Source organism: Taudactylus pleione, unplaced genomic scaffold (genome assembly GCF_031769625.1).
Source record: "Taudactylus pleione unplaced genomic scaffold, aTauple2 ptg001732l, whole genome shotgun sequence".
Classification (NCBI taxonomy): Eukaryota; Metazoa; Chordata; class Amphibia; order Anura; family Myobatrachidae; genus Taudactylus; species Taudactylus pleione.
In genome coordinates this window covers 184,404-211,461 of record NW_028286129.1, presented here as the reverse complement: position 1 = coordinate 211,461, position 27,058 = coordinate 184,404, and the positions used below count along the sequence as shown (strand labels likewise).

Genomic DNA, 27,058 nt, shown 5'->3' with positions numbered 1-27,058 from the left:
AGGCGAAAGGCGTCCGGTCACAGGCGTAGATAACGGACTTGCCATCGCAGCCGATGATGTATGCACGTCTACCTGCCTACCACCCATACACTGCCCACAAGAACCGCCGACACTGCTCAACTGGGTGGGCAAATTTAAATTTAAATGCCCACCCAGTTGTGATGTCAGCCCAAACACATCGAGTGGCCGATTGGTAAGTGTGTATAGCTAACCACTCAGTCACTAGGACGGCGGATCATTATGCGGGCCGATCCGTTGTTTAAGTGTGTAACCCAGCATTAGATAATATGAGATATGGTAAGAACTTACCCTTGTTATCTCTATTTCTACGAAGTCTATAGGGTTCCACAGGATACCTTGGGGTATAGGCGATGGCGGCAGACATCCAGGCACCACAGAGTTAAATTTTCAGCCTCCCAGGATGCACTGGGGTCCCTCTCCTATACCCCGCCCCCGAGCCTCAGGCCACTCAGTTTCGTAACAAGCCATAGGCCGGAGCAGGAGCAAAAAAGAGAGAGAAGACAATCTGGAACACACAAGAATCACATTCTCACCAGAAGGAGACGGAGAAACCGGTGACCAGATCAAAGCCCATCTGCAGTACAGGTGCGACAGGGCGGGAGTCCTGTGGAACCCTATGGACTTCGTAGAAATAGAGATAACAAGGGTAAGTTCTTACCATATCTCATATTTTCTACTTCAGGGTCCATAGGGTATCAACAGGATACCTTGGGGATGTCCCAAAGCAGTATCCTTTAAGGGTGGGGACGCTCCTGTGCTGTAAGGAGAATCCGCCGCCGAAAGGAAGCATCCTGAGAGGCGAAGGTATCAAAAGCATAATACCTTACCAAAAATATGGACAGATGACCACGTAGCTGCCAATCACCGCTGAAGCGCCACGTCGAGCTGCCCACGAAGGACCCACAGACCTAGTGGAAGAGCTTTAATAGAGGATGGAACAGGAAGACCTGTGAATCCATCCTGCCAAAGTTAGCGTAGTGGCAGGCCAACCCTTTTTATGGAAACCAGAAAGGACAAAACCGAGAGTCTGATTTCCTAAATGGACTGGTACGGTCAACTTAAATTCTTAGCGCCCGTACCACAGCCAAATAGGCCTCACCAGCAGACAGGACTGGGGAAGTAAAGGCAAGCACTGCCCTGTTCCTAGGAAAGATGAGAAAAAGGGAGGTCTACATGACAGAGCCTCCCATTCTGAGATCCTACTGGCCAAATTAAGAGCCAGAAGGAATACAGCCCTAGCCGTAAGCCATTTGAAATCCACTGAGTCCAGTGGATCAAATGGCGGTCCTCAGAGAGCCCTAAGGACCACAGCCAAATCCCAAGGAGCCACAGGTGGAACAAAGGGATGCTGAATATAACGTACACCCTGCACAAAGGTGTGGACATCAGGAAGAGTAGCAATCCTACACTGAAACCATACTAACAGGGCAGAAACCTGCACCTTGAGGTAAGCAAGACGAAGACTGTTATCTAAGCCCACCTGTAGGAAAGCCAACCTCTGGATATCTGGAATACCCAAGGAGCCTAGCCTCTAGGGCGACACCTGAAAGGAAGTATACCATACCTAATGGTAAATTCTTGCAGATAAAAACTTCCGAGCTCTTAGCATGGACAGAGCCCCTGTTAACTATAGAGCTGGAAAAACTCCTAGACCTTAAGAGGGCAGTCTCCACCACAGACAACCCAGGTCTGGGGATCAGCCAGGATCCTGAGACAACAGGTCCGGGCGTAGAGGCAACAGCTTCGGAGTGTTAACTGAGAGGCTCCGAAGATCTGAGTAATAGTGCCATCTGGCCTACGCTGGAGCTATCAGCAGGAGCGTGCCTCCTTCTTGCTATTACTGGAGGAAGAAGGGATAACGGAGGGACGAGGTACACAACTTGGAAGTTCCACTGGACCTGCCTACGTCTATCAGAAGAGTCTCATCTCTGAAAGGCTCCACTTGTTCACCAGAAGATTGAACACCTCCTGATAAAGAGGACATTTCCCTGAATGCAAGTCTTGACGGCTGAGAAAGCCTGCTTTCCATCTGAGGATTCCTGAATGAACACTGCCGATGATGGCAGGGATATAGCCTTCCACCCAAGCCAGAATTCGGGACACCACTGTTAGTGTCGCCTGACTTCGGGAACCTCCTAGGTGGGTTACATAAGCCATCATGATGGCGTTGTCAGACTGTACCTGCACGGTATTTCCGTGGAGGACCTGTCCTGCATGCTGGAGAACCCTGAATACTGCTCAGAGTTCTCAGATGTTTATGGGAAGCGCAAAAACTACTGGTGTCCACCTGCCCTGGAACAAGTGTGGACCCGTCATGCTTCCCAGCCACGGATACTGGCGTCCGTCGTCAGAAGGACCCTGTCCGCAATCCCAAAGGGGGTGCCCCTTGTTTAGGTGAGCTTTCTGCAGCCACCAGGCCAGAGAGAGACAAACCTCCGGGGAAAGCCTATTGACTTTATCCTATGGGGCAACCCATCCCATCCGGAGAGGATCAAGTTCTTTAGAGTGAAGCTGGGTACTCTCCACCATGTCGAACAGCGACATCCTGGAACCCAGGAACCACATTGCCAAGTGAATAGACACTCGGCGACTCTGCAGGCAACTGCGTACCTTTGCCTGTAATGCACAGATCTTTTCCTCAATCACAAAGATCCTCAGATGTTGGGATATGGAGCATCCTCTGTGAAGAATCAGAGAGGACCATTTCCAGTTTATCAGGCAGCCCTAACGTAGCAACACAGATATTGTCCGTTGCATATGGCACTGAAGTATCTCTGGAGACCGTGTAACAACAGGAGGTCACTCGGATAGGGTAACAAGCGGACCCCCTGCCTCCGCAGGTGGGCTGCCATAACTACCATGACCCTGGTAAACCGTGAGGCGCGGAGGCCAGACCAAGGGGCAATGCCAGAAATTGGAAATGCTTATCGACCACTGCAAACCTGAGGAAAACACTGGTGTGCTAAGAAAAGAGGGATATTCAGGTAGTCACGCTGAATATATCCAACGACACCACAAAATTCCCAGGCTCCATTGAATGATGGAATGCAGGGTCCCCCTCCCGAACCGAGGAACCCTTAAGAATTTGTTGAAGGATTCGAGGTTGAGAATGTCCTGGTAAGACCCATTGGGTGTCTGTACCAGAAAGAGGATGGAGTAATACCTCGTTCCCCTTTGGGGCAACGGAATAGGTACTATAACTCCTGCCTGGAGCATAGAGTGTAACACCCTCAAAAATTACAGGGCCTAGTCCTGAATTGACAGAAGACCTGTAACGAAAAACCTTCTGGGAGGCTTTTACCGTGAGGAAAAGACATACCTTCAAGAAAATACTTCTCTTACCCCAGTGTCCGTGGTGGTCAGACACCAGCACTGGGCGAACTGGAGAAGCCGGCCTCCAACTCTGGGGGCTCCCGATCGGAGGCCCGTCCCGTGAGGCTGAAGGCTTATAGTCCAACTTGGGAGTAGGACGTCTTGTACTCCAAGCCTGTTCTTATGGCTGAGCAGATTTCCTGGCTACTGACTGTCTTGGAAAGCTGTATTTTAGACTTACCCTGGCCTCACAGGGCCGAAAAGACAAAGTCAAAGACCCTGATGGGACTGTAGCCGATGGCAGACACGCAGACGTAGCTGCTGCCTGCAGGGCCACAATTGCGTCCAGACGAGGGCCAAACAGGACTTGTCCCGTAAAAGGCAAAGCATTCCAAATGGAATCTGCGTCCGCTTTCCAAGAGCGCAACCACAGGGAGCGGCAAGCCGCTACTGCTGCCGAGGAGATTCTGGAAAGGAGTAGGCTATATGTAAGACCGTCTCATTATGAACGTGGAAAGTCTCTGAGAATTTGCCACTATCCACCTGCTCTGCTGGAGAGTCAGTGTGCAGAGATCCAGTTACCTACTCAGTGTTCCATGGCTCTGGCCCCCCAGCACACGGCCATAGCCGGCCTGGAAGCCCCTCCAGCAAGGGAATATTGGATTTTAGATATATTTGCACCTTGCAATCTGGAACCTCCTTCAAAGAGGACCTGGAGGGCATGGACAACGTAGCACTCCTCACTAGGCGTGTAACATGAGAATCTACCCGTAAAGGTAACTCCCATTCGGAAATGTAATTATCCGCAAAAGGGGTATGCAAAAGGTCAACCGTTTTTGAGGCTGGAACCGCTTACCCGGATTTTCCACGCCTCCTCTAAAATGATCCACCTGACCAGATAGAGGAATTACAGTGGCAACACCCTTATCCTTAAAGAAGGCATATTTGGATTTAGCCACGGGGGATATGTAATAACCAAAGCCGCAAGGACTGCCCGTAGAAGGCCAGGTATATAGACTTTAGACCCAGACTACGCCTCCTTTGCACTAAGGGGCTCGTGTCTGAAAAAGTCAATAATGTCACCGTCATCAGACGTCATGTCTTTACCCGTCTGAGACCCGAAAGGCCGTTTAGAAGGCCGAAATGGTGACTCCCCCTGTAAAACGTCCATCAGGTGCTATACCATTTGGACAATAAATTCACCCACACAGGCTCCTGCGAGACCTGGGGGGGCGAAAAACAGGATACACTGGGGTACCATCAACTGTCCAGGGACCCCTGCATGTGATGAGACCACCACAGGCTGCGATAACCCCTTGGGGAAACGCAGGGGGCGTTGCCCACAAAGACTGTAAGCATCTTAGCCAGCCGAGGGCGGTCCCTTTTTGTGCAGGCACAGTGACAGAAATGGGCCGTGATATATAATACAACATGCCCTCCATAAACCCTCAGCGTCTACATATCCCTCCGCTAACTGCACATGATATCAGTACATTATAGCTGGAAGAGGATATCCTCGTTCACTTTCCGACATGAGGAGTGTGAACGGAGCGTATGTGACCTCCCACACAGAAAAAACACGTTTACTGTGAGGTAATAAACACCCTGCGACACCGCACCGCAAGGGCTCTAGCAGAAGAACAGGGATAGGGAAAGGCTGACAGTCAGAAATGAAAGTACAGACAAACAGCGCTAGCATTTAAGTCACATACAATGCACAGATAACATCCTGCATTACAGGCACTGCGATCAACTACACAGACCAGAGCCTGGTAGGAAACAGTGCTGCATACACTGACCTTAATTGAAGGAGAGGTATGCGGGGAACCCGGACCGCAATGGCATCTGTATCAGCTTCCAGCAGCGTTTGCCATCCCCAGCACATGTAGTGAGAAAATGGCCACCGAGGAGCAGAGAGAAGGCGGGCCCGGGGGAGGAGCGCTGACACAGCCCGCTCAGACCGCTGTGGAATGGCACTGTGCAGCGGGGGAGACGCCGGCTGTGAGACAGGGAAGGCGTTCTCCCCTGGCGTGCTATCAACCCCTGGGACGCCGCGCTGTACCGCACATGCTACGGCCCGCTGTCCCTGGTGGTCTAGTGGAAGGCGCAGGATCAGTACCTGGCCCCACGCGCAGCCGGTCCCCAGGGAGCCCCCTGCCTGGGGACCAAACAGGACTGTGTTACCGGCGGGTGCCCACCGCGGGACCCCGCCGCTTACCTTGTTCCCCGTGCATCCGGCCACAGTCCAGGTAGCCGGGGATCACCGCTAGCTGTGACCCCAGCTACCTACCAGCATCCCCGGATCGGTACCGGCGTTCTGGTACCGGCGGGGTGTAGGAGTGACAGCATGGACGTCAATACTGACTGTCCTATGCTGGAGCACTCTAGTTGTGCAGCCACAGCTGCGAAGAAATATTCAGGGGCCTTAAAAAGACCCCCCTCTGTACGGTGCGACTGGTCCGGCCAGGCACCTACGAAAACTGAGTGGCCTGAGGCTCGGGGGCGGGGTATAGGAGAGGGACCCCAGTGCATCCTGGGAGGCTGAAAATTTAACTCTGTGGTGCCTGGATGTCTGCCGCCATCGCCTATACCCCAAGGTATCCTGTGGTTACCCTATGGACCATGAAGTAGAAATTTCCAACAATTATTCACTGCTTGACTTCCACATCTTTTGGGTATTAAATTTATTTAGTTATGCATCCACTGGACCAATTATTACGCTGGTGGTCTCTGATCTACTTGTAACCAGCATCAGATGTAGCGGGCACTGGTCGTTCTCATTAATATTTAGCGGCTGACCCACTTTGGTATCGTGTTACATATAGATTTGTGGGAATATAAAGCAACGCAAGCTCGTACGTGAACGATCTCCTACGGTCGAGGGAAATACGATCTCTGATTGAGTCTGAACGACGCACGAATACCAATATATGGTTGGCTGGGTGAATGCATGCGAGGTGGATAGAGAACAAATAAATTGTTACTTGCTCCCGATTACCTCCCTCACGTGGCAGCGACGGGCGCTTGTGACCCATTTCGGCAGTGAAACGGTTACAGCGCAGACATCACACACCCAGAGATCTGACAGCAATTGCTTTCTGTCGGGAAGTTCTTAAATCTTATATCAGAAATGTCCTCATTATCCAGCAGGTGAAGATCTAGAGCCGCCAGAAGCAGGGGAGTGTATTTAAGGGTAACACCATCAGAAACCTTTTTTTTTTTGTTTTTAATTAAAAATAATATCCTTTGTGGTGAAGACAGAAGGTGCGTGACGAAGAGAGGGGCTCTTGCAGGAAACGGAATTTATTCCGACGGAGACGGGCGCAGTGCGGCAACGGAAATTCCGAGCGTAGGATTTGTCACACAGATGTCTGGGCTGCAGGAGGCTACTGGCCGAGAGCCTCCACTGCTAGAAGGCAAGCGGACTACAAGTAGCAGCAATTTATTCTGCTACACAACTTGAAATGCCCACCTAACTTTGCCATGCAAAAGTAACAATTCAAGGGGTCTCTACATTGATGCCTCCACACCAACGTGACTATAACCGCTCTATTAGAAAGATTTGGGGTGAAGGGAGGGCTAGGCTAGTCAGGGAGAACAAACCCTGTAGCATTTTAAACATATATTGGTTATTTCAACGAGGGGTGAATTAGCAGGCGATGTCCGCAGTGTATTGTTACGACATCGTTGGAGCACAGCAACGCCCCTAAAGCAAAATGAGCATTTTGGCTATCATCCCCATAGGGGTACGTGTTAAAATATGCGACTTAGGGGCCACCATATGTGCGGTATCGTGCATGTCATTAAGAAGATAGATTGGCCTGAATTTAAATCCCACTGCAAGATGCCTGTTACCTCAAGCAAGGCGCTGCGTCGTACTGTGTACTGTGTACCAGGTGTAAGCTAAACTGGCCTGCATAGGACTGTAACGGCTATATGCCAGTCATAACCTATATACATACCCTATGCCAAGCCTATGGCCAGGCTACTACGGGGGTCTCCACATTTCTGTACCAGGTGTAAGCTAAACTGGCCTGCATAGGACTGTAACGGCTATATGCCAGTCATAACCTATATACATACCCTATGCCAAGCCTATGGCCAGGCTACTACGGGGGTCTCCACATTTCTGTTCATCAGTTACACCAAAACAGCAGCACTCCATCTCCCACTGATTTAAAGCCTCGCAGGGAAGATAGCGCAGAGTATTTATAGTAAGATAACATAGTAATATAATCTTACTGTTCATAGCACAGATGTTCCTCTCTCTGGTCTATGGAACGCGCACTGTAATTAGGAGAGTCATTCCGAACCAGACCTGGGCGCCCCCCCCCCCCCCTCCCCTAACCTTCCATCTCTCTCCCCTTATCTCCCCTCTCAACTCTCTCCTACCCACCCCCCATCTCTATCTCTGGCATTATTTCCCTAGAAGCTGTATCGGGGGCGCCCAGTACCGGACCTTCTCCCTCAGATGTCTTATTAGCGCCCAATCACAAAACCCTTGATCCAGAGAAGACATTAGTCAGTAATAAATCCTGCAATGACATATAAGGCAGGAGCGGGAAGGACAGGAGCTGCGACTGCATGTTGTTTTATCCCAGGACGGGATCTAGTCATGTGGATATTGCGTTAATTAATTGCTTTATTGCAGATAAAACTTGAGAACAGTCATTGCCGTTTGGACAACATTTCACTGCTCGGGACGTTTTCCCCCCAACTGTTGGGAGGGAGACCCGTTTTGGTGCATACGGAGGGGATCCAGTTCTGGACCTTCTATTCTGGAGGGGGCCCAATTCACTGGGGGGGGGGGGGGGGGAGTGAAGAGGTATCTGGGTTTCAGGCATCCAGATAAAAAGTATTTCAGCTGCAAAGCACAAGCACTAGATAGGGCAGTAACTAGAGCGAGGCGCTGGATCCAGGGAGTTATTATCCATTATTAATACGATTGCTGGATACTTACATAAAAGACACTGCAGAAGAGAGACGCTATAAGACAAGACAGGCTGAGTGATGCATCTAATGGGTTACAAGCTCTAGACCTGGCGAGGATGGCACAGTGACCCCTTTGCACTCCTGTTATGTGGGTATAAGGAGATCGGTCTGGTAGATGACAGCAGGAATTTCCCTGCCCATGGGTAATCTGGGTGTGATAAATGCGCTGCTGTGCTTTGAGGTGCTCGATATAGAATCAAAAACGGAGAAGAGCGAAGGAAGAGTTGATTAATGTTTGTTTAGGAAAGAAAACGTTCGGAATAGAGAAAACCCAGTTTAGACCTGGATTATTTCACACAGCTTTAGAACAAGACCATTCTTATTAAGCTGAGGCTGGGGGTCTGAGCATGGAGAACATCTAAGCTGAGGCTGGGGGTCTGAGCATGGAGAACATCTAAGCTGGGGCTGGGGGTCTGAGCATGGAAACATCTAAGCTGAGGCTGGAGGTCTGAGCATGGAGAACATCTAAGCTGAGGCTGGAGGTCTGAGCATGGAGAACATCTAAGCTGAGGCTGGGGGTCTGAGCATGGAGAACATCTAAGCTGAGGCTGGGGGTCTGAGCATGGAGAACATCTAAGCTGAGGCTGGGGGTCTGAGCATGGAGAACATCTAAGCTGAGGCTGGGGGTCTGAGCATGGAGAACATCTAAGCCGCAAAGGAGTAACAGTGGCAGGAGTTCTGTACCAGGATGCTTACATCGGAAGATGGGAGTGATACCATTCAATTGGCTTGCCGTGCTCCAGTCACATAATGACACACACATCCCGTGCTCGAGGCACATAATGACTCACATGTTCAATGCTCCAGTCAAATAATGACACACACGTCCCGTGCTCGAGGCACATAATGACACACATGTTCCATGCTCCAGTCATATAATGACACACACATCCCGTGCTCCAGTCACATAAGCACACACACACACATCCCGTGCTCCAGTCACATGACGACACACACATCCCCTGCTCCAGTCATATGACGACACACACATCCCGTGCTCCACTCACATGACGACACACACATCCCGTGCTCCAGTCACATAATCACACACGTCCCGTGCTCCAGTCACATAATGACACACACGTCCCGTGCTCCAGTCACATAATGACACACACGTCCCGTGCTCCAGTCACATAATGACACACATATCCGGTGCTCCAGTCACATAATCACACACGTTCCGTGCTCCAGTCACATAATGACACACACGTTCCGTGCTCCAGTCACATAATCACACACGTTCCGTGCTCCAGTCACATAATCACACACGTTCCGTGCTCCAGTCACATAATCACACACGTTCCGTGCTCCAGTCATATAATCACACACGTTCCGTGCTCCAGTCACATAATCACACACGTTCCGTGCTCCAGTCATATAATCACACACGTTCCGTGCTCCAGTCACATAATCACACACACGTCCCGTGCTCCAGTCACATAATGACACACACGTCCCGTGCTCCAGTCACATAATGACACACACGTCCCGTGCTCCAGTCACATAATGACACACACGTCCCGTGCTCCAGTCACATAATGACACACACGTCCCGTGCTCCAGTCACATAATGACACACACGTCCCGTGCTCCAGTCACATAATCACACACGTTCCGTGCTCCAGTCACATAATCACACACGTTCCGTGCTCCAGTCACATAATCACACACGTTCCGTGCTCCAGTCACATAATCACACACGTTCCGTGCTCCAGTCACATAATCACACACGTCCCGTGCTCCAGTCACATAATGACACACACGTCCCGTGCTCCAGTCACATAATGACACACACGTCCCGTGCTCCAGTCACATAATGACACACACGTCCCGTGCTCCAGTCACATGACACACACGTCCCGTGCTCCAGTCACATAATCACACACGTTCCGTGCTCCAGTCACATAATCACACACGTTCCGTGCTCCAGTCACATAATCACACACGTTCCGTGCTCCAGTCACATAATCACACACGTTCCGTGCTCCAGTCACATAATCACACACGTTCCGTGCTCCAGTCACATAATCAGACACGTTCCGTGCTCCAGTCACATAATCACACACGTTCCGTGCTCCAGTCACATAATCACACACGTTCCGTGCTCCAGTCACATAATCAGACACGTTCCGTGCTCCAGTCACACATGCGCGCACACTCAGCATCCAAGTCTCTGCTAGATTCCTCTATATCAATAATTCTCAATCATTTCCCAAAAGAGTAGCCCCCTGGCAGCAGGTCTGCGTTGTGTGTATCCCCAACATTTGCACAGCAATACATTTGTACTGAGCACATTTACTATTAGATACAAATATTTAGGCACAGCTATATATAAAAGCAATTCATGTGCTATAAACAAAGTTTTTGTTTTTTTAAAATAAGTGACAAGAATAGGGAGAGACTGTCTCATGTTGTTATCAGGGCCCTCCAGCGCTGTATGAGGCCAGAGGACCCCAGGACACGGTTACCCCAATCTGCCTAATTACTACCTGTATGCCCCGCCATTCCAGCACGCGGACCCCTGACCATCACAGCGAGCCATCCTGGGGGCAGTAATGTCGGGTTGAGAACCAAGTCATAGATGGTTAAACGCACGAGCCATATCAAATCTACCTAAATCTTACCGCCCCCACCACCCTTCCTCCCACCTAGCCGTCCCTTTTATAGCCCACGCTATATCTGCAGTGACCCCTCCGGCTCTTGATTGCTGTCGTGTCCATACATTCAATCTCCTGCCCCAAGTTCTATTCAAAGTTCCAGGCTGATATTTAGCCAATATACAGAGCTAGCCGTGTGAATACCAGCTGTAACTACGTAATAGAATAATGCTCGCTGCTGACCGCGGACCCCTCCCCAGATCATTGGTCATTACGCCTACTAAAGAGCTAGACACGCTTTAATAACCTGAGAACTGAACCCCCAGCCCAATAATATGTCCCCCCCAAACTCACAGACGTACAACGTACCTCTTCTAGCACGTGGACTGTCCCTGGGTATCGCTCAGGTTCGGATGCTGTAGACTCAGACAGGATCGGAGCGGAGTGAGGGGTTTATACAAAAAATTCAGATTGATGTCATTGCATCAGTGCAAGGTTCAAAAATGCTGTTTCTGCAAAGAACAGAGAATGGGACCATAAGACAGGGAAGAACAATGCATGAAATAAACGGTGCAGAATACTAATTATATAACGTAAAAAACACCTAAGATTTATGCGGTAACAAAAATATTTAGGGTGCGCTCATCTGCAACCATCTAGGATTTATTATTGCACATTAAAAAAAAATCCTATTCCTTAGAAACATACTTTGCAGACGTGATGGGGAATTTAATGGTTGTCGGGCGATATTCAATTGTTGGTGGCGCTGGGCGCGAGTGCTGCAGGCACCTGTTATTTATGCTGGCACTCTCCCAGGGTGCCAAACAGAACCCAGCCCAACGTCTGGCGTTTGCCCAGTAGTTTCTACGACTTTAGCAGCTTTTACGTGGCTAATAACGGTACACTTGGGCATTACATGCGCAGGGCACCCACGGCACTCTCGCCCAGCGACATCAACAATAAAGGCCGTCACTTTAGACGGGAGCTGCGGGCGAGAGACAACAATTGATTTCCCCATTGGAAGGATTTCATAATAAAGCTTGATAATCGATTAGTAAAAATTGCATATGTGCCCTTAATCTTACCCTCCAGCCCTAACGCCGGCAGGTGCTGCCCCACAATACTCAGAGGGCGCGGTTTACCCATCTGTGAGCTCTTCTACCAAACCAATGAGAGAACTCTCCCGATGAAGAAAGTCAAATTCTTTCCAGCACTTTTCTTTAACTTGTTTTTGACCCATAATCTAATTAATTCTGCACAATAAATGGCTATAAATATCTGTACTGTACGCGGAAGGATCCCCCCCTTAGGAGCGAGAAACGCAGAAGGCATAAGGTTATTTAAAGGTAGAGTAAATGGCAGTATATTTATCTCCTCCCAGGAATGTCAGGATCGCAGACAGGGTTAGTATTCTGCAATGCGCCAATATCTGAACGACAGACATGTTTTGTATTAATACTGGCATTGATGCCCACTTGCGCCTAGAAAAGTCGGATGTGGAAGGAAGGGGCAGATTCAGTGGGGGACGCTAAAAACAGACGCTGCTTCTTTGGATGAAGCAGCTACGTGAAATTATCCAAAGACCGCAGGAGGCGTCTTTAGCAAACAGACGCCCCCTGCGGGCTTCTGTGTTTTGCTGCAACTGCTTGAACATTGGATATCTGAGACCCCTTTTACACCAGAGCTAAAACCCGGGTTATTGCAGGGTTAATCCGGGTAGCTCCTTGGTGTATAAAGGGACTGGATTGGATTCCCGGGTGGAGTGACCCGACAACCCAACCTAGGTAACTTGCTGGGTTTAAACACGTTAATGACCCGTGAAACTCTGCAGTGTAAACAGGGCGATCCCGGGTCACGATGCCTGCCGATTGGCCGGCTTCAGTGGCGCTTGGAGATGATGTCATCTCCCAGCGTCCACTTCAATATCGGAAAAGCCGAGTCACTGCAGACCCGGCTACGGTATGAACAGCGCCCACTCGGGAAGATCCTTGGTCGGCGCCGGCTAAATTCAGAGTCTGATCAGATTTGGAACCCTGTTCCCATCTCCGGGTCAGACCCGGAATTTAGGTATAAAAGCGGTATATGTAATCCTCACAGTGAAGCGGCTTCCACTGGCTTTGCCCACCCAAAATCCCGGGGGCAAACACCAGTAGCATATGAATCATACTGCAGGTTTTGGGGCACTGTAAGCGTCATCACAGAAACGGGTATGTACATGGGCCGTGCAGCTCCTGTGCCTGCACAGATCTGCAAACATCAGGGATGTATATAAATACTGAATGTACGTACATCTCTGACTTAGGATCATAGGCCGATTACCGTCAGGGCGTATTGAGAACATACGCAGACCGGAACACACACCTATAATATTCATTCTAGCACCCTGCACCTATCACAACCCGTGCAGTTCCTCTTTCCTGCCTGGTGTGTCGATCACTGCTCTGGTGCTTCTAGCACACACAGGTCTGTATCTCAGCAGTTTTTTTTTTTTGCATCAGCAGAGTGTGATAGAAGCACCAGAGCAGAGCGCGGCGCCCCAGGCAGGAAAGAGGAACTGCACTGGCTGCGACAGGTACAGGGTGCTAGAATGAACACTACAATCATATACATCTGCGAGAGCCATATCATTATTTGGTGGCGAGAGGTAGGAGCAAATACCGGATGAGGGCGGCCGCCAGCTGCAGCCAAACGATTGCAAATGCACCAACGATGCTTTCTTTGTTGTTTAGTCATATGTTATAGGTATGTCTGGGTGTTTCAGCAACATTTTGTTTTATTATACACAAGACGAAAAGTTGATTCTGCTGTAATAGAGAGCTGTTTGATAAGGAATGGCCATCAAAGCCTAGCAACCATCAATGGTTTTGCCATCGATGGTGGAAGCCCAATAGTTCTCAATCTTAAATGGTAGAGGGGCGGCAATGGGTCTCCCTCCCCCTCCCACTCCCCCCAGGAGCACAGCTTGTGGGTCACTGCTACCGCTCCCCACCACGGCCACTCATTGCACAGCAGGGATGCAATCGATGGTTTCTTGGCAACAATGGAAAGCATCGATGGCAAACCTTTTAAAGGGCTTCCCGATTTCTGACAAGAAAAATGGCCAAAATCATGGGCAGAAATGTATGTGCTGTATGATTGGAATAAACTGGGTACATACGGTGAAGCGGATCTATACACATTGGCAATAATACACTATTCTGCAGGTTTTTTGTTTTGTTCGAATTAGGCCAAATCTGCCCAAGCCCCATTTTCTTATAGACCAGCGCAGACTTTTACCTGTTTTAAAGCAAAACCCTCTTTAAATAGAAATTTATTCACAAACTCACCGAAAGTTTTATTTTAACAGTCATGAGACACAAGAACGTTCCTGCTCCTATGAAAATGACCACGTGCTGCTGCAAACACACTACTGTACACAAACGCCTTGCAACGTGTAATATAAACCACCGTCCCGGCTTACAAGCAGCGGCTAGGACCTCACCAGGCCCTCACCAACCATCGCCGTCTATTCTGCCAAACAGATTACGGACAACTGTCTGCGCTTGTTCTGGGTTTGGCATTTAATGTCTATGTTTTGCAGGGGGATCAATAATCTCATTTTAGCTGTTGCAGGCAGAGTTTGCCACAGCACTGAACGCTGCACTCACGTACTCAAGTTTAATAGGCCCCTAATACTACAAATGTGTATGGCGTGAGTCTGATCAACGCTCTGCCCCCGCGTCACGAGATCACTTCCAATAGCAATCCCTATAATCAGTAATCTAGAGACGCAGGGGGACAGCTGTATGGGGCTCTCCCCACCTTCACACCGTCCTCTATGGTTTACACTTGGAAGCATTTCAGCTTAGTAATCGTCTCATCGCCGTCAGAAGGGCAGGAGCAGTTAGCGCAGCACAGGAACGCAAGGCACCGGAGCAAGGTATGACGGGACAGGCAGCTCTTGGAATCTACAGTTCCCGATATAAGCAGCGTACAATACACCCCCACCCCATGTCCCATTTCAAAGTAGAACAAGTGGAATAAAGAAGGGGGGGGGGGCTTTTATCTGCACATTCCAAGGGAAGAAGTAAAGACAAACAGACAATAGATGGGGGGGGGGTACGCACAATGGAGGCCGCCATTTTACCAGACGCACAATGTGCTATTGCATATAGAAACACTTTAGGAGCTTGCCCAGTTGGAGGCCGAGCATTTGACTCTCCCTCATATGCACAAGGAACTAATGACATCGCTCGGTGCCTCAGATCTCAGTGACGTCACTGGTTCCTGCTGACTTCATTGGCTGCACTTTCATCAGTGACGATGAAGCCTCAAAACTGTGGTCTCTGCTGTGAATAGGCAATGGGTACATGGTAAGAGACTATTTGGGGGGGGGGGGGGCTTCTCCGTCTTGCATCATTCTAGAATGGGAGGGCGGGAGAGGTTTGGTGGATTTGCTGAGAAGCTTGAGCTACACTTATCTGACTGTACGGCTTGCAGTCACCTAGGTAACACAGTCACTGGTGAGGGCACGCACAACTGCACAGCCAGCCTATTGCTAGCTCCACACGTAAACGACGGAACGGTCAGCAGACCGAGCGACCGATATGTAAGCTATACACACTTATCAACTGGCTGCTCGATAGGTCTGGCCTGTCGCCACAACTGGGCCCGCCAAGTGTCGGCGGCTCCTGCGGCCAATCACACACGCGGATGTGCTGCAGGACCGCCCTGATCTATCTGTGAACTATGGCCCTGATTCAGAGCGCTCGCTAAGCTGCCAGGTGACGGTCGCGATGATCAGGGCTTGCGACGAGACCCTTGTGGTAGGGTCTCGTTCCCGCAAGCCTCACTGGTGATGTCAGTGGTGCCTCCCACAAAAGACAGGTGTTCCTTTGGGAATGCCTCTGTTTGTGTAGCCACCTCCCCTGCCCGCCTCCAAAACGGGGCGAACTGTCAATCACAATCGACAGCTGTCCCGTTTTGGTGCGAGACCCGAAGCGACGGAGCGCCCATCGCTAGCTGGGTCTCGCGCATGCGCACACCGGAGGCGTCGCATGCGCAGGGGGGCAAACATCGACCCACTTGCGAGCGGGTCTTAATCAGCCCCTATGTTCGTTCACAGACTTATTGGGTGTACACACCAAGCGATGCACTTGCAAAATATATCGTTCGGGCCGTCGATATATCGACAAGTATGTACACAGGGCAGGTTTACCGTTTGCGGCTGCTGTTGCGTGACCATAATTTGAAGCGGATATGTTTTTTTATTTCCGGTTTCTGATGAAGGGGTAGGAATTACTCCATCACATTTTCCTTTTAATAATAATAAAAAAAAAAAAATGCAATGAAAATTCAACTAGGATTGTACACGACCATTGCTTTCCTGCTGAATATGCTCCAGCCATGAGATTCCCTATAAATCAAATGTAATACCCTAAACTTGGCCATAAATCTCTAAAACGATTATATAAAGAGACGCAGACGGAAGTGACTCAGAAAAGCAAAAAAAAAACAACAATGTGCTTAGTAAACGAGGGAACTAATAAGGGATCCTAAAAACGGAGACCCCCCCTCTGTAAATTAAGGCGACCGATAACCGGATGCTGCACCTTTAAGCCCAGACCTCGGGGAAGCACACGGGCTCGTGGGACTAGCTGTCAGCCCAGGGAGCCAGCAATTGCTTCTTGCATATTTCAGATGCCATCTGCAGCCTGAACCAGAGAAATCCTGAACCTTGTTTGGAAGGATTGTTTAAAGATGTTCAGCTCGGTTGTAACCACATCAGAGGGACGATGACGGAGCATTGCCGGCGGGGAAACAGGAGTCGCCCCCCCATACAGAAGACTGCACGGCTTTATCCGCCTGTTAATGGACTTCGGGCCTGTACCTCTTTACAGGAGGCTCGCTCTTCCCTGGAGCTCAGCTGAATATTTAGCCGCCTCCGTAAAGCACATCACGGAGGCAGCCAGCGGGGGAAGATCTGCTCCCTACACATCAGAGACCCCGGCCAAGGAAGCAATCTCCGGCAATCTTCCCGTATTTAAAGGGACAAAACATATGCACTTGAAGATGCTCTTATTTATGGCTATTTATTTTCCACCCCTGCCATCTTGGTATAGGGAAGCCAAGGACCCAGCAGGAAATTCTATCAATTGGAGGCCGAGTGATATCATTACCGGACTGGACGAATCAGCTGCAACAAAGATCTCGGTCTTCTCGATACGGTGCAAATCGCAGCCTGGGGAGGAGACGGCAGATCTCATAGTAAAATGGTTTACAAGCAACAAAATAGGAACAAAATACTTTTTTTTTCTATAAACTATACATCCATGGTAAATGTGCACACAATTGTAGCAGGCGGCGCAGCAGCATCTGCCCGTACGCAGAGACTGAACGCGGGCAGTGGCCGTGCACTGGGGTCACGGCACATCTTACTTTCTTCCGCCAATGCGATATCACCTGCCGCAGTGGCGTCACTGATGACGCCGTTGTTAAAACATCAACATCTGCAATGATGACTGCCGACACATGATACCACACCCATGTATACATTATTATGCGAGGTTAAAAAGGGGTCATCCGCTCCCCTAGTATGACCTGCCCATCACCCCCATACAGCAAAGGAGTAGCTGGTGAATAGCATAGAGCCGAAAACCAACAAGACGTCTCATTCCCCTCAATAGAGCTCTAGTGAAGACGGTTATGTAGGGACTGGGAATGCCGGCAGCTTCAGGCGTGGTGCGAGATGGGGCACCAGTTAAGAAGGAGGTGTTGGGGGAAGGGAGGGGGGGTTGAAGCCTATATAGGGGGGCAGTTCATATTACAGTATGGCTGTCCTGGAATGGACATCTCTTTGTTGAGACTCGAACCCCAACATTTTTAACCTTAACTGTGCGCAGGAAAGTACCCTCACGCGTTCAGTGCTCTAAGGGCCTGACTCAGAGCCGGACACTATTTGCGCTCGCTCGTTCAGAAAAAGGGGCCGGCTATTTAAATTGAGCGCTCGCTCTTTGCGGTCTGTTGACGCCTCTATGTCTGAGCGAGCGAGCGAACGAAACATGCGCTCGCTATTTTGTAAAGACGCCCCCTGGCCGCTTGCATCATACGTCATCTCCGCTATTAATTAGATTAATCAAGTACAACGAAAGGAGTCTGAACTGCTCGCAGTGCTTGTGGTAGGATTTTCCTACCGCAATCATGCGAACAGTTCAGGCTAAGAAACAACCAAGTGACGTGGTCGATGACGCTGCTTTGTTAATTATGCACACCCTTAAAATGCCCGTTTTGACCGTTTGGCACGCCTGCGTTCGGATCACCACTCCCCGTTTTCAAGCACCTTCCCCTGTTACCACCCACAAACGCCTCATCCTGTCACTCAAATTAGCAGGCACTCGCTGTTTTGCGAGCGCTCGATTTCTGACCGCAATGACTGGTTGGCGCATGCGCATTACGACCCATACGCTTGCGCAGTTGTGCGAACATCGTTTGGAGCGAACGAGCGGCCGCTTACGAGCGGCTCTGAATCAGGCCCTAAGTGCCATATCTGACCCACAATGACCCAAAATACAGGTCTAACCCCTTTATATCAAACTTATCCTGAAATGTTAGAAGGGAAGTAAAAATAAAAATCTTAGCAACATACTCATTAGCAGAAAGAGCCACAATAAGTGTTATGGGACCACTCGTAAATTCCCTTAAAGGAAAAGAGAAATACATATAGTAATATATTTATAGTATCCATGATTAGGACACTGGCAGACGTCAGAGGGCTATACTGCCATCCTTGCCACCTTTTCTATGCCCAACAGCATAATGCAGAGTCAGTGGTATATTGTAACCACTCTCAGAAGTGCAGACGGGCTGCTCCAAACCCAGACAGCACCGGTGACATCGTACAATAACCGTGACATCCCCGAACGCACAGGAATGAATGTATAAAACCGGCTCACATGGGAGATTTCTCCTCCTCAGGTGACATTTTACAGGTTGTTAATCAGAGATCGGCGTGAAGACGTCGTCGTCGCTAAGGGCTGGAGAGATGTATTAGTCTCCCATGCAGACAGCTCTCATTTGGCAGCCTGCAAAGGCCTCGCCGTTCTGCAATCTGAATTCATACAAGGCCTGTGACCTTTATATATCCTTCAGGCTGTGTCCGGGCGTTTTCATGCATGAACGATAACCAAAGGCTGCACGGAATGAGGGGTTTTCTGCTGAGCTGGAGAAGAGCGACACAAAAATAAAAAGGTAAAAATAAGGAACACACATAAACGGCCGCACACAAGCAGCCGCCTCCCCCTGCGCATTTATTAAGCCGACCGATAATGACACTACTAATCGGAAATGAACATTTTCGGACAACTCTGGGCCTGATTCAGAGCCGCTCGTAAGCGGCCGCTCGTTCGCTCCTAGCGATGTTCGCGCAACTGCGCATGCGTATGGGTTGTAATACGCATGCGCGAACCAGTCATTGCGGTCAGAAATTGTGTGCTCGCAAAATAGCGAATGCCTGCTAATTTGAGTGACAGGATGAGGCGTATGTGGGTGGTAACGGGGGAAGGTGCTTGAAAACGGGGAGTGGAGATCAGAACGCAGGCGTGCCTAAAGGTCAAAACGGGCGTTTTAAGGGTGTGCATAATTAACAAAGCAGCGTCATTAACCACGTCACTGGGTTGTTTCTTAGCCTGAACTGTTCGCATGATTGCGGTAGGAAAATGCTACCACAAGAATAGCGAGCAGTTCATACGCCTTTCGATGTACTCGATTAATCTAATAAATAGCGGAGATCACGTAGGATGCGAGCGGCCAGGGGGCGTTTTTTTAAAAATAGCGAGCGCATGTTTCGTTCGCTCGTTCAGATATAGAGGCGTCAACAGACCGCAAAGAGCGAGCGCTCTATTTAAATATCCGGACCCTTTTTCTGAACGAGCGAGCGCAAATAGCGTCCGGCTATGAATCAGGCCCACTGTCCCTATTGGGACTGCGGGCAGCGAGTCTCTCTCCAATGGAATCCACCATATCTATACTAAGTGTCCAGAACAGGGGCAGGCAACCTCCAGCACACCAGCTGCTGTGGAACTACATGTCCCAGTGTGCCCTGTCATAGTTTTAACAGAAAAAATGTGGCAGGGCATCCTGAGATGTGTAGTTCCACAGCAGCTGGAGAGCCAGAGGTTGCCTATCCCATGCCTAGAAACTGATCACTTTGCATTAAGCAGATGGAAACGATAGCTGGGTTCTGTTCCTTATTATTTACAGTTGGGCAATAAACCGTGTACTAGCAATCCATTGTCTTTGTGACGCGCTGAATGTCGCACTACATGTAATAGTATAAGATTGCAGAGCACCCAGGGTCCCCAGTCGTTACTGCAGAGCACCCAGGGTTCCAGTGGATATTGCAGAGCACCCAGAGTCCCAGTCGATATTGCACAGAACCCAGGGGATTGCAGAGAACCCAGTGTCCCAGTCGATATTGCAGAGCACCCAGGGTCCCAGTCGATACTGCAGAGAACCCAGGGGATTGCAGAGAACCCAGGGTTCCAGTGGATATTGCAGAGCACCCAGAGTCCCAGTCGATATTGCACAGAACACAGGGGATTGCAGAGAACCCAGTGTCCCAGTCGATATTGCAGAGCACCCAGGGTCCCAGTCGATATTGCAGAGCACCCAGGGGATTACAGAGAACCCAGTGTCCCAGTCGATATTGCAGAGCACCCAGGGTGCCAGTCGATATTGCAGAGAACCCAGGGGATTGCAGAGAACCCGGTGTCCCAGTCGATATTGCAGAGCACCCAGGGTCCCAGTCGATATTGCACAGAACCCAGGAGATTGCAGAGAACCCAGTGTCCCAGTCGATATTGCAGAGCACCCAGTGTCCCAGTCGATATTGCAGAGCACCCAGGGTCCCAGTCGATATTGCAGAGAACCCAGGGGATTACAGAGAACCCAGGGTTCCAGTGGATATTGCAAAGCACCCAGAGTCCCAGTCGATATTGCAGAGCACCCAAGGTCCCAGTCGATATTGCAGAGCACCCAGGGTCGAAGTCGATATTGCAGAGCACCCAGGGTTCCAGTCAGTATTGCAGAGAATCCAGGGCCCCAGTCGATACTTTACGTTCCATCGTTCCTGCGGAGACATAGGGGGCTCCAGCAGAGGACCCTCCTTTCCATCACGGCCCATTTATGTTCCTTACCCTTTAAATCAGATTTAAAAGAGCCTTCAACCAATTATAAGGGTGGTGTCCTGTACACATGTACTGCGCATGGTCACGAATACAGGGCCAAAATAAAGATATCGGGGTGGGGGGAGACAAAAAACATGGGGGTGATCAGAAAACAGACTGTATATCTCTGTGTCAGTAGATCCATGCTGAGCAAAGTGCTGTAATATAGGGCCTGATTCAGACCCGCTCGCGTGTGCTGAGCGCTCGCAAGCGGGTCGATGGTGCCCTAGTGCGCATGCGCACGACGGAGGGAGCTCCGTCGTGCGCATGCGCGAGACCCGGGGAGCGACGGAGAAGCCGTCGCTCCAGGTCTCGCACCAAAGGGGGCGTGCTGTCGATGTTGATTGACAGCTCGCCCCCTTTGGTGGGCGTGCCGGGGGCGTGGCTGCCAGACGGAGGCGTTCCCATGGGAACGCCTACCGTCTGGGTCCGGCCCGGAGTGATTTTGGCTCTGATAGAGCCAAAATCACTCCAGGGCTTGCGGTCACCGAGACCCTACCACAGGGTCTCGTCGCAAGCCCGATGGTCGCGATGGTCTTGACCATCGCGACCATCATCATGGATGCTCGCATAAGCTGTGGGTGGTAACCCACAGCTATGCCAGCGTCCAAGAGGCCGCTCCAAGTTTAGGTAGGAGGGCCCTGATTCAGAGCGAGCGCTCTGGTTAGAGCGTCCGGCTCTGAATCAGGCCCATAGATCTGAGAGATCATACGTGCGGCAATGGTGTGTGCAGCTAGGCGGTAACCAGCTCCATAAAATAAAGCTCGGCCCTGTGTATCCTACATGCAGCAGCTATTGTGCTGGCTTTGCACCTGCAAACATTTCCCTGATGACACAAGCAAATATATGAAAGCAAACCCAAGCTGGCATGCTGACAGGCTCTGCACAGACAATGTACGAAGCTAGTGACGGGGGAGTGCTCCATTATCCAACTGCAGGGTAGGGTAACGCATCATGGGAAACGCACTTCCCAGGCAGGAGTTACTACTGCCACAGGCAACCCGTGACCCGCCAGCTGTTGTGGAACTATAATTCCCAGCATGCTGGTGAGCCACGGCTTCAACTGTCGCAGTTGAACCGGGTGCGTACGCAATTTTGCGTTCTGTAGTGAATCAGGCCCTTAGACATAACTTCTAGCGTTCATTCTAGCACCCTGCACCAATCACACCCCGTGCAGTTCCGCCTTCCTGTCTGGGGTGTCGCTCTATGCTCTGGTGCTTCTAGCACACTCAGCTAATGCAACAAACTGGTGTGGCACAGACCAGAGTGTGCTAGAAGCACCAGAGCAGAGAGTGACACCCCAGGCAGGAAAGGGGAACTGCAGGGGATGTGACAGGTGCAGGGTGCTAGAATGAACACTAACTTATACCCTTACATTTTGCAGTGTATGACCAATTTCCCTATACATCCCGTGCTGCCTGTATGAGGTCTGGCATCACCTAACTCTTGTAGGAATAAAACAACCCGGTCACCACGACACGATTCAGTCACGCAGTCCTGTGTCCTTCCTCTTCGCCATGTTCCACAAAAGCCTTTATTTTATTTTTTTATAATGATTTACCGGCTCCCCCAGCCCTACCCATAAACCCCCCCCCCCAAACACCAGCGACAGACTGTACATTTAGTGATCCCACTGAAGTACTAGCGGGGCAGGGTTTGGTTTATTACACTCTCTGAATTTAATGAGACAAATCATTTTTATTAGATGATTCAAAAATATTAATATGTTACAAACCACGAGTATGACACAAAGAGAAAGAGCAATCTGAGGAGGGGGGGGGGATACGGGAGAGGACAGGTCAATCAGGATCTCTCGCGGCCATAAGACACCAACAAAATGCCCGCATCACATCCGGGGCGCAGTGCGCTACAGAAAAACACCTCACTGATGTCATTGGTTTATCGATAGACTTCCAGCTCAGGCCACAAGATGGCTGCCTATGTCACATGTAGATATATATATATATATATATATATATACAGACATACATACATATATACAGCTGATTTCGCTCTGTCCCCAAATGTGTTCCCTCAATCACACATCTATCGCAGACTTTTTAACTCAACTCCACAATTTAGAACCAAACAACAAGAGTGAATGAATAAACCATTAAATAAAGGAAAATGCTTTCAGCAAAGTCTATAACACAACCCCCTTGACACAAAATAATGGTAATTAAAGGCTGGAGTAGAGACAAGAGAGTGTAAATGGTGATTGCAGAACAAGAGCACAGAAGCTGCGGGATGATTACAATACACGGAGCGTCACACATCACAATGCAGGGAGAAGGTCAAACGGCAGCTGTGCCACACAATGGGACAAAGGGACATCTCCCGGCATTCCGGCTGTGCCTACCCCCTAACATAGCTCCGGAGACTGCTCCAATCACCTGTGCCGCCGGCTCATATATATATATATTATAGAGAGAGAGAGAGAGATTCCTGTGACCATCCCCCTAATTTTCCTGCCTTACACTAAATTATCTCTCATTGCATCCCCTGCTCAGTGTAAATGGGGGTGTGTATATATATATACATATATATATATATATATATATATATACATACACACACACACACACACACACACACACACACACACACACACACACATATAAACACACAGATAGATTCCTGCGCCCATCCCCCTCATTTTCCTGCCTTACACTGGATTATATACATACAGATCAGTTGCGTTCGGCACTCCTATATAGATATAGAGAGAGATGTATACTATATAATATACTAATGCCGGGGCTTAGATGCGGTTAACTGAATCCCTCGGCTTAATTGCCAGGCATTGATGTGGTTACTGCACGCGGTAACACCACAACTAGCCCCAAGGCACTAGCTAGCGCGGATTACTGCTCGCAGAAGACCGGTAATCGCGGGTTTACCGCATGGGCAACTGATCCGGGAGCTACATCCCTGCAAGGAAAATTGTATTCTCCCCACGGAGAGAAAGCGAATAACACGCTAGGAAGACAATCGCACACACGGTCACACATTGGATTCTAATCGTCATGAGCGCAGTTTTTCACGCCCTGCGACTCGCAGATGTAGAATGGTCTCACTGGTCAGCCGGATGGCAGACTGTACATGACCCTTTTATATACTGTAGATACAAAACGATTTTACAAACGGTTATGTAAAAATAAGTCAGGTTTTGACTAGTAACTTTAATGGTTTCTAGAACAAATTTGGAATATGTGGCTTGTGACGCCATCATTAATTCCAAGTCATGCGCAAATTCCCAAAAACGAATATCCGCAGCACAGGGCTGTACAAGCAAAGAGCTATGTACCTACAATGAGCACTAATCACAGCATGGGCCACACGAGAAGTTGAAACCCTGGCAACGGAATCCCGGCCTGTGATAGAACACCGGTGCCAGTACAGATGCCGACGTCGGAATCCCAAACGAAAGTATAGCAGCTAAGGGGGGAGGGTTAGGTTCAGGCAGCTAAGGGGGGAGGGTTAGGTTCAGGCACCAAAGGGGGGAGGGTTAGGTTCAGGCACCAAAGGGGGGAGGGTTAGGTTCAGGCACCAAAGGGGGGAGGGTTAGGTTCAGGCACCAAAGGGGGGAGGGTTAGGTTCAGGCACCAAAGGGGGGAGGGTTAGGTTCAGGCACCAAAGGGGGGAGGGTTAGGTTCAGGCACCAAAGGGGGGAGGGTTAGGTTCAGGCACCAAAGGGGGGAGGGTTAGGTTCAGGCACCAAAGGGGGGAGGGTTAGGTTCAGGCACCAAAGGGGGGAGGGTTAGGTTCAGGCACCAAAGGGGGGAGGGTTAGGTTCAGGCACCAAAGGGGGGAGGGTTAGGTTCAGGCACCAAAGGGGGGAGGGTTAGGTTCAGGCACCAAAGGGGGGAGGGTTAGGTTCAGGCACCAAAGGGGGGAGGGTTAGGTTCAGGCACCAAAGGGGGGAGGGTTAGGTTCAGGCACCAAAGGGGGGAGGGTTAGGTTCAGGCACCAAAGGGGGGAGGGTTAGGTTCAGGCACCAAAGGGGGGAGGGTTAGGTTCAGGCACCAAAGGGGGGAGGGTTAGGTTCAGGCACCAAAGGGGGGAGGGTTAGGTTCAGGCACCAAAGGGGGGAGGGTTAGGTTCAGGCACCAAAGGGGGGAGGGTTAGGTTCAGGCACCAAAGGGGGGAGGGTTAGGTTCAGGCACCAAAGGGGGGAGGGTTAGGTTCAGGCACCAAAGGGGGGAGGGTTAGGTTCAGGCACCAAAGGGGGGAGGGTTAGGTTCAGGCACCAAAGGGGGGAGGGTTAGGTTCAGGCACCAAAGGGGGGAGGGTTAGGTTCAGGCACCAAAGGGGGGAGGGTTAGGTTCAGGCACCAAAGGGGGGAGGGTTAGGTTCAGGCACCAAAGGGGGGAGGGTTAGGTTCAGGCACCAAAGGGGGGAGGGTTAGGTTCAGGCACCAAAGGGGGGAGGGTTAGGTTTTGACAGTAACAGTGAGGGTGAGGATTAGGAAGGGGTGAGGGGAGGGTTAGGATGCAGGAACAGAGGGTTAGGGGGAGAGTTAGGTTTAGACAGTAACTGTGAGGATTAGGATGGGGTGGGGTGGGGTGGGAGGGTTAGGATGCAGGAGCAGAGGCCCTGATTCAGAGCCGGACGCTCTGACAGAGCGCTCGCTCTGAATCAGGGCCGTCCCTCCTTCATTTTGGAGCGGCCTCCTGGCCGCTCGCATAGCTGTGGGTGACCACCCACAGCTATAGCGAGCGGCCAAAATGATGGTCGCGATGGTCAAGACCATCATGACCATCGGGCTTGCGACGAGACCCTAAGGTAGGGTCTCGTCTGCCGCAAGCCCTGGACTGCTTTCGGCTCTATCAGAGCCAAAAGCACTCCCACTGACATCACTAATGGGAACGCCTCCGTCTGGGCAGCCACGCCTCCCGCACGCCCACCAAAGGGGGCGTGCTGTCAATCACCATCGACAGCACGTCCCCTTTGGTGCGAGACCCATAACGACGGCTTGGCCGTCGTTATTTGGGTCTCGCGCATGCGCACGACGGAGCCGGCTCCATCGTGCGCATGTGCACTTGGGCAACATCGACCCGCTCGCGAGCGGGTCTGAATCAGGCCCAGAGGGTTTAGGGTGAGGGTTAGGTTTAGACAGTAACAGTGAGGGTCAGGAATAGGATGGGGTGAGGGGAGAAGGGGGAGGGTTGGCATACTCACGGAGCCCCAGTCGGGATACTGAGCATTGGGATGCCGCTGTCTTTTGATGCTGGCATCCCGACTGCCGGTATTTCATACCAAACCCGGGCCACACATGCCACCTTTATGGTATGACCTTACCATAATTAGAGCACGGGGGGTATATATATGCTAAGCATTGTTATACATTACCCCACTGAGCAAGCTAATGGCACATTGCCAGTTGCCATATCTTCTGCAAATGGTTCTCACCAGCCTCCAAGCCCACCACCCATTACTGCACATCTCCTGCCTGCGAGCGCAGAGCCCGAATCAGAGCCGGAAGCTATAGCACAGCCGCAGCGCAACTAAACCTCAGGGGGAGTCTTAAGTAAAAGAACGACCAATGCCGGCTTCTCTTATCTGCTGCCGCGATCAAAGACGCGGTATCAGATAACCTGCATGTCCGGCAAAATCACGCTGCCGTGGCCAGTGAAGCTGCGGGCAAGGACGCAGCCACTGGATTCGTCAGGCCCAGAAAACGGGGCCAACAAGTCCCTGTTTTCTTTAGCATTCAATCATGCTGTAGCTTTGGGGAACTGCGACCGAAATCACAGAAACAGATCTGCAATGCGCACTGGGGCGCCTGCGCAGATCACCAAACATCAGAGATTTTCATAAATACGGAATTTACGTAAATCTATGAAAGGCCCTGAATAAGCAAGGACTGCTCTCCACAAATCTCCCTGCAACTTTCATTTGCACAGTCCCTACATGTAATACAGAGGGACTAAT

General features: G+C 50.4%; 1 long non-coding RNA gene across 1 annotated transcript in view; it reads right to left on the bottom strand.

The window, feature by feature from the left end:
- The window catches only part of LOC148439513 (uncharacterized), a 101,454-nt gene that overhangs the window by 54,496 nt on the left and 19,900 nt on the right, over positions 1–27,058 (bottom strand). Inside the window, exon 2 of the long non-coding RNA XR_015876206.1 lies at positions 11,292–11,434. This is a non-coding gene — a long non-coding RNA (uncharacterized LOC148439513). The remainder of the gene's footprint in view (positions 1–11,291; positions 11,435–27,058) is intronic.